Below are 7,871 nucleotides of genomic sequence, written 5' to 3' on the forward strand. Positions count from 1 at the left end.
TGTGCTGAGTATTTTGGTTTTACATGTGTACACAAATAAAAACATGTACATACACTTCTGTGTACATATATACATATAGTTTTATATTTTCATTTAAGTGATATTTTAACTTCTTACATAATTGAAGGATCTTTAAGAATGCTTTTTATATTAGATACTGTTAGTTGTTTTGTCACATGTCACTAGCCCATTATTCATTCTCTCACTTTTCAAAAATTAAATTTATTGGGGTCTTATTGGTTAATAAGAGTATATATTTAGGTTTCAAGTGAACATTTCTATGATCTTTATATTGCATTGTGTGCCCACCATGCAAAGTCAAATCATCTTCTGTCACCATATTTGACGTCCTTACCCTTTACTACCCCCTCACCCACCTCTCCTCAGATAACCACAATACTGTTGTTTGTCTATGAGTTTTTGTTTTTCTTGTTTGTTCATTTGTTTTCAGTTTTCTATCCCACTTATGAGTGAAATCGTAGGGTTCTTTCTCTTATTTTGCTTACCATGATATTCTCAAGCTCTGTCCATGTTGTTGCAAATGTATTTCAGTAGTATTCCATTGTACGGGGGCGGGGGGAGCAAAAGTAGGTTTACAGATATGAGTGCGTGAAACAGAGTTAATAAAGCAATGTCACAACTGTAAATCTACATTTGCTCCAACCCCTGATGTACCACATCTTTATCCAGTCATCTATGGAAGTACACTTTGGTTGTTTCCATGTCTTGGCCACTGTAAATAATGCTGAAACAAACACAGGCATGCATGTATTTTTGTGAATAAATGTTTTTAAAATTTTCAGGCAGATACCCAGAAGAGAGATTGCTGGGTCATGTGGTAGGTAACTCTATGCTTAATTTGAGGAACCTCCATACTGTTTTCCCTAGTGGCTGTACCAGTTTACATTCCCACCAGCAGTGAAGGAGGGTTCCTTTTTATTTCACAACCTTTCCAACACTTGTTATTACTTGTCTGGTTGATAATAGCCATTTTAACAGGTGTAAGGTGGTACCTCATTGTAGTTTTGCTTTGCATTTCACTAAGAGCTAGTGAAGCTGAACACATTCAAATATATGTTGGGCATTTGTATGTTTTCTTGAGAGAAGTGTCTGTTTAGGTCCTCTGCCCATTTTTTATTTAAAACAGGAGAAAATCAAAATTTTAATACATGTGCATGGGGAATTTCCATAAGCATGAAAATTTCAAAGAATGAGGCAACACTAGGTATATGTAAGATTTTGGAAAGAGGAGAAAAAATGGGGCCAGGAAACGGGGTCTTAGATATCAGGAGTGAGAATAAGCAATTTGCAGGTAGCTGAGGAAGAGCATAACACACAAGCAGGCAAATTCTTACTAGGTGACTCGGGAACAGTGGGACACAGTGGGAATCTAGTAAATATGCTTGTGCTTGCTTTTAGCTTCCTCTCTAATACGAAGGTGATTATGTTAAGGTTCACTTCCTGAAGCGGGTTTTTTCCATCTGAATCTCTTAGGCAGGAAAGGAGAAAGAGCCACAGGTTCTTTTTGAATCTTTTGTTTCTTAATAACTAGCTAAAAATCAAAGGCAGCTTTAGGTTGGCAAAACTTTGTCCCCCTTTATTATCTAGAAATTGGAACTAGCTACTACTGTTCACCTGGGTCCAAAGGTAGAAAGCCACCACTTTCTAAGATGGCCATGTCCTTGCTGTGGCCAAATGCATTTGACCCTATTACTTGAGAATGTGTGTTCTTATGCACAGGAATGTTTATGTGTTGGGACTTTTCACTGTTGTTGGCTTCTTGAGGTTCCTGTCAGTGAATAATAGGTCCTGATAGTCAAAAAGACTATGCTTTTAAATTTTTGAACAGTGATGAGAAATGAAAGTCCCAGTTGCCTGGACCAACCATCATTTCTGTTCATGATTTCCAGGGCCATGAATTGATTCTTGCCTTAGGACCCATCTCTGCAGAGCAGAGGGAGCAGCCAGCCATCCTCAGGTCACCCAAAAATGATCTCTTTATGGGTGTGTGTAGGGTGGAGAGATCACAAAACAATGTTTTGGGGACTGTGACAGAACTAAAAATTACTTTGGTCCTCAGCTCTGAATGCAGCACCTATTTGTATTTTTGTGTCTTTCCTAATCTTTGTGCACAAGCAGATGTATTTTTATATTGTTTTAGTTTTCACCGTATAGATGCACATCTAAACTAATAATATTTTTTAAATAAATAATAAAACTTAAAATTTCCCATTAGGTATGTACTTATTATAAAACATTTAAAAATATAGAAAAGTATTGTATTATATATTTATTTATTATATTACCTAGACAAGACCTGGTAACATTTTAGTGTTACTTCTTCAAACTTTTAACACATGCATTTCTTCCTACATAATTTGATCAAATTGTATATATAACTTTGCTTTCTGCTTTTTTATTTCACATGATTTTAAGTATCTAGTTATTTTAAACCTGTGATAAGTATCTTTTAAATAGTTACATTATATAGTACATTAACAGGTTGTAATTTGTTTTCTCATTCTCTTATTAGAAGATAATGTTCCCTACTTCTTGCTATTATAATGCTGCAAAACGGCATGATAATCGTAAATTCAAATTTTTTGTGTGTGTCCAGCATAATTGCCTTACTCTTTCTAAAGATAACTTTGTGTGATCAAAGTAAATGAAAGAATTTGCTGCCTTTCCTAAGTATTGTATTAATATAGAGTCTTACCTCCTTGCAAGTCAATCATCTTTCTCATCTTTTGGTCTCTTAGTATGGAATCATTGTATTTTATTTATATATTTTTATTGAATTTATTGGGATGACATTGGTTAATAAAATTATATACATTTCAGGTGTATAATTCTATTAAGACATCATCAGTATATTGTATTGTGTGTTCACCACCTTAGGTCAACTCTCCTGTTAACATTATTTCCCCTTTACCATCTTCTACCTCCCCCCATCCTCCTTTCCCTCTGCTAAGCAACATACTCTTGTCTGTGTCTACGAGTTTCTTCTCTCCTTTGCTTAATCCCTTCACCCTTTTCACCAAGCCCTTTGTTCCGGTCCTCTTTCCATTTTTAAATTGGATTATTTGTTTGGTGTTGAGTTGTATGAATTCTTATATATTTTGGACATTAACCCCTTGTTGGAGCAGATGTTTGCAAATATCTCCTCCCATTAGGTTGGTTGCCTTTTTATGTTGTTGGCAGTTTCTTTTGCTGTACCAAAACTTTTTAGTTTGATATAGTTCCATTCATTTATTTTTGCCTTTACTTCCCTTGACTTTGGGGTCAAATTCATAAAATCTTCTCTGAGACCATAGTACCTATGTTTTCTTCTATGTAATTTATTGTTTCAGGTCTTATAGTTAGTTCTTTGAACCATTTTGAGTTACTTTCTGCATATGGTGACCAATGACAATCTAGTTTCATTCTTTTCCATGTGGCTTTCCAATTTTCTCAGCAACATTTATTCAACAGGCTTAAAAAAATAGATTGTATTTATTTATTTTTACCGAGAGGGGCAGGGATGGAAAAAGAGGGAGAAAACATCGATGGAGAGCAACATAGATTTGTTTCCTCTCAAATGCCCCTAACCAGGGACCTGGCCTGCTACACAAGCATGTGCCCTGCCTAGGAATCAAACAGGTGACCTTTCATTTTGTAGGATGATGTCCAACCCACTAAGCCATGCCAGTCAGGGCTGAACAGGCTTTTTTATTTTTTCTCCATTGCATATTTTGGCACTGCTGTCAATAATTATTTACCCATAGACATGCGGGTTTATTCCTGGCCTCTTAATTCTGTTCCATTTGTCAGTGTCTCTCTCTCTTTTTTGTAAATACTATGCTGTTTTTCTTATTGTCACTTTGTAGTATAATTTGAAGTCAGAGAGTGTGATACCTCTGTTCTTTGTTCTTTTTTTCTTTGGCTATTTGGGGTCTTTTGTGGTTCCATACAAATCTGGTGATTTTTTTGTTCTATTTCTTTGAAAAATTCATTGAGGTTTTGATGGGGAGTGCATTAAATCTGTATATTGCTTTGAGAAATATGTCCATTTTAACTGTTGATTTTTCCGATCCATGAATACAGAATATCTTTTCATTTCATTGTGTCTTTTTCAATCTTTTTCAATAATGCTTTATAGTTTTCAGTATATATGTTCTTCACATTCTTTATTGTTTATTCCTGTGTATTTTATTCTTTTTGTTGCAATTGCAAAAGGAATTGTTCATTCCATTTCATGTTAGAGTATAGGAATGCAGGGGATTTTTGTACTTTGATTCTGTGTCCTGCAACTTGATTTGTTTATTGTTTCTAATAGTTTTTTGGTGGAGTCTTTAGAGTTTTCCGTATAAAGAAACTTTTACTTCTTCATTTCTATCTTTGATGCCTTTTATTTTTATCTCTTGCTTGATTGCTCTCTGACTTGGATTTCCAATACTACGTTGAATAAGAGCCAAGAGAGTGGACATTTTCTTGTTCCTGATCTTACAGGAAAAGCTTTCCAGTTTTCACCATTAAGTATGATATTTGCTGAGGTTTGTTATACAGCCTTCATCACATTTAGGTACTTTCCTTCTATACCCATTGTATTGAGTGTTTTAATCATAAATGGATGTTGTGTTTATCCAATGCTTTTCTGCATCTATTAAGATCGTCTGTTTTTTATCCTTTCTGTTGTTAATGTAGTGTATTACATTGATTGAATTGCATATGTTGAATCATACCTGTGCCCCTGGAATGAACCCCATTTGATGATCATGATGTATTACTTTTTCAATGTATTGTAGTATTTGATTTGCTAGTATTTTGTTTAGGATGTGTTGGTATTCATAAAAGATACTGGTGTGTAGTTCTCTCTCTCTCTCTCTCTCTCTCTCTCTCTCTCTCTCTCTGTGTGTGTGTGTGTGTTTTCTCCTTGACAGATTTTAGTATCATGGTTATGTTGGTCTCATAAAATGTATTAGGATGTATCGCCTCTTCAATTTTTTGAGGGAGTTTGTAAAGGATAGGTATCAAATCTTCTTTTAATGTTTTGTAGAATTTACTAGTGAAGACATCTGGTCCTGGACTTATATTTTTTGGGAGGTTTTTGATGGTTGTTTCTACTTCCTCACTGCTGATTCATCTCTTTAGAATTTTCAGTTTTTCATGATTCAGTGTAGGAAGGTTACATTTTTCTAGGAACTTAACATTTCTTTTAGGTATTGAATTTGTGTCATATAATTTTTTGTAGTATTTTAGTATGATTTTCTCTGTTTCTGTGATGTCTTTGGTAACTTTCCTTTCATTTCTGATTTTGTTTATTTGAATCCATTCTCTTTTCCTTAGTGAATCTAGCCAGGGCGTTGTCAATTTTGTTAATATTTTCAAAGAGCCAGCTTTCTGTGGCATTAATTCTTTGTATAGTCTTGTTTTGCTCTCTATTTCATTCAGTTTCTAATTTTATTTTATTTTAATTTGTTTGGAGATTTTATTTATTCACTTTTAGAGAGGGCATGAGAGAGAGAGCGGGAGAAAACATCAATGCATTTCACGCACCCCCTGCTGGAGACCTGACCTGCAGCCCAGACATGTGCCCTACACTGGGAATCCAACTGGTGACCCTTTGGTTCTCATGACGGTGCTCAATCCATCGAGCCACACCAGCTAAGGCCTCTCTGTAATTTTAATTTTCTCCTTTCCTCAGCTGACTTTTGGCTCCTTTTGCTCATTTTTAGCTCTTTAAGATGTAATGTGAGATTGTTGGGTTCTTTTAAAAATTTATTTATTTATTTACTTTTTAAATACATTTGTCTCCGCCTCCACCCCACCACTTTCCCTTGCCCCCTCCCTCCTTCCCTCCTTCAGCTCTTCCCCTTTGGTTTTGTCCATGAGTCCTTGCTGTATGTTCCTTGACTTTCCCCTTCTCTTCCCTTTCCCTGCCCCCCCTTCCCTCTTGTCTCTGTTGATTTCTTTTCCTTTCAGTGTTGCTGGTCATATTTTCCTTGCATCTTTGCATTGTTGGTTAGGTTCCGCTGATAGGTGAGATCATATGGTATTTGTCTTTCGCCCCCTGGCTTATTTCGCTTAGCATGATGCTCTCCAGTTCCATCCATGCTGTCGCAAAGTTTAGTAGTTCTTTTTTTCTTTCTGCTGCGTAGTATTCCATTGTGTATATGTACCATAATTTTTTGACCCAATCATCTACTGATGGGCATTTAGGTTGCTTCCAACACTTGGCTATTGTAAATTATGCTGCTATGAACATTGGGGTGCATAGGTTCTTTTGTATTGGTGTTTTGGTGTTCTTAGGGTATAGTCCCAGCAGGGGAATCACTGGATCAAAAGGCAGTTCCATTTTCAGCTTTCTGAGGAAATTCCACACTGCTTTCCATAGTGGCTGCACCAGTCTGCATTTCCACCAACAGTGTACTAGGGTTCCCTTTTCTCCACAGCCTCACCAGCACCTGTTGTTTGTGGATCTGTTTATGATGGCCATTTTGACTGGTGTGAGGTGGTATCAAAAAACTCCTCAACCTAATAAGTGAATTTGGCAAAACAGCAGGATACAAAGTCAACATTCAGAAATCAAAGGCGTTTTTGTACACCAGCAATGCAATAGAAGAAGAAGAAATAAGAGAAAAAATACCATTTGATATAGCAAAAAGAAAAATAAAGTACCTTGGCATAAATTTAACCAAACACGTAAAAGACCTGTATGCAGAAAACTACAACATTGAAAAAAGAAATTAAGGAAGACACAAATAAATGGAAGCATATACCGTGCTCATGGATTGGAAGAATTAAGATCATAAAAATGTCCATACTACCCAAAGCAATTTATAGATTCAACGCAATCCCTATTAAGATACCAATGACGTATTTCACAGAAATAGAACAGACATTTCAAAAATTTATATGGAGCCATAAACGACCCCAAATAGCTGCAGGAATTTTGAGAAAGAAACACAAAGTAGGAGGGATCACAATACCGGACATCAAACTCTACTACAAAGCCACTATACTCAAAACAATCTGGTACTGGCACAGGAACAGACCCATAGACCAGTAGAACAGAATAGAAAGCCCAGAAATAAGCCCAGGTCTTTATGGACATCTAATATTTGACAAAGGGGGCAGAAGCATAAAATGGAGGAATACAGCCTCTTCAACAAATGGTGTTGGGAGAGCTGGACGGCTACATTCAAAAAATTGAAATTGGATCATCAGCTGACACCATACACAAAAATAAATTCAAGATGGATAAAAGACTTAAATATAAGTCGCAACACTATAAAAGTCCTAGAGGAGAACATGGGCAGGAAACTCTCAGATATCCCACGCAGCAATTTTTTCACTGATATGTCTCCTAAAGCAAGGGATATAAAGGAAAGAATAAACAAGTGGGACCTCATCAAAATAAGAAGCTTCTGCACAGCAAAAGAAAACATCAGCAAAATGAAAAGGGAGCCAACCCTATGGGAAAATATATTCGCTAATATACATCAGATAGAGATTTGGTCTCCAAGATATATAAAGAACTCACTCGACTCCATTCCAAGAAGACAAACGATCCAATCAAAAAATGGGTAAGGACCTGTGCAAATGCTTTTCTAAGGAGGAGATACAGAGGGCCCAGAGGCATTTGAAAGGATGCTCAGCATCACTAGCCATCAGAGTAATGTGAGATTGTTTATGTGAGATTTTTCTTGTTTCTTGAGATAAGGCTGTGATAATATAAACTTTTCTCTTATTGCTACATCCCCAAATTTTTGATATGTGTTGTCATTCTCATTTGTATCTATATAGCGTTTGTTCTCATCTATTATTTCTTCTTTGACGCAGTTGTTTTTTGTTTTGTTTTTAGGAGCATATTGTTTAATCTTCACATATTT

This window comes from Pteronotus mesoamericanus, unplaced genomic scaffold, assembly GCF_021234165.1.
Source record: "Pteronotus mesoamericanus isolate MK-2021 breed Mesoamerican mustached bat unplaced genomic scaffold, CSHL_Meso_final scaffold_165, whole genome shotgun sequence".
Taxonomy (NCBI): Eukaryota; Metazoa; Chordata; class Mammalia; order Chiroptera; family Mormoopidae; genus Pteronotus; species Pteronotus mesoamericanus.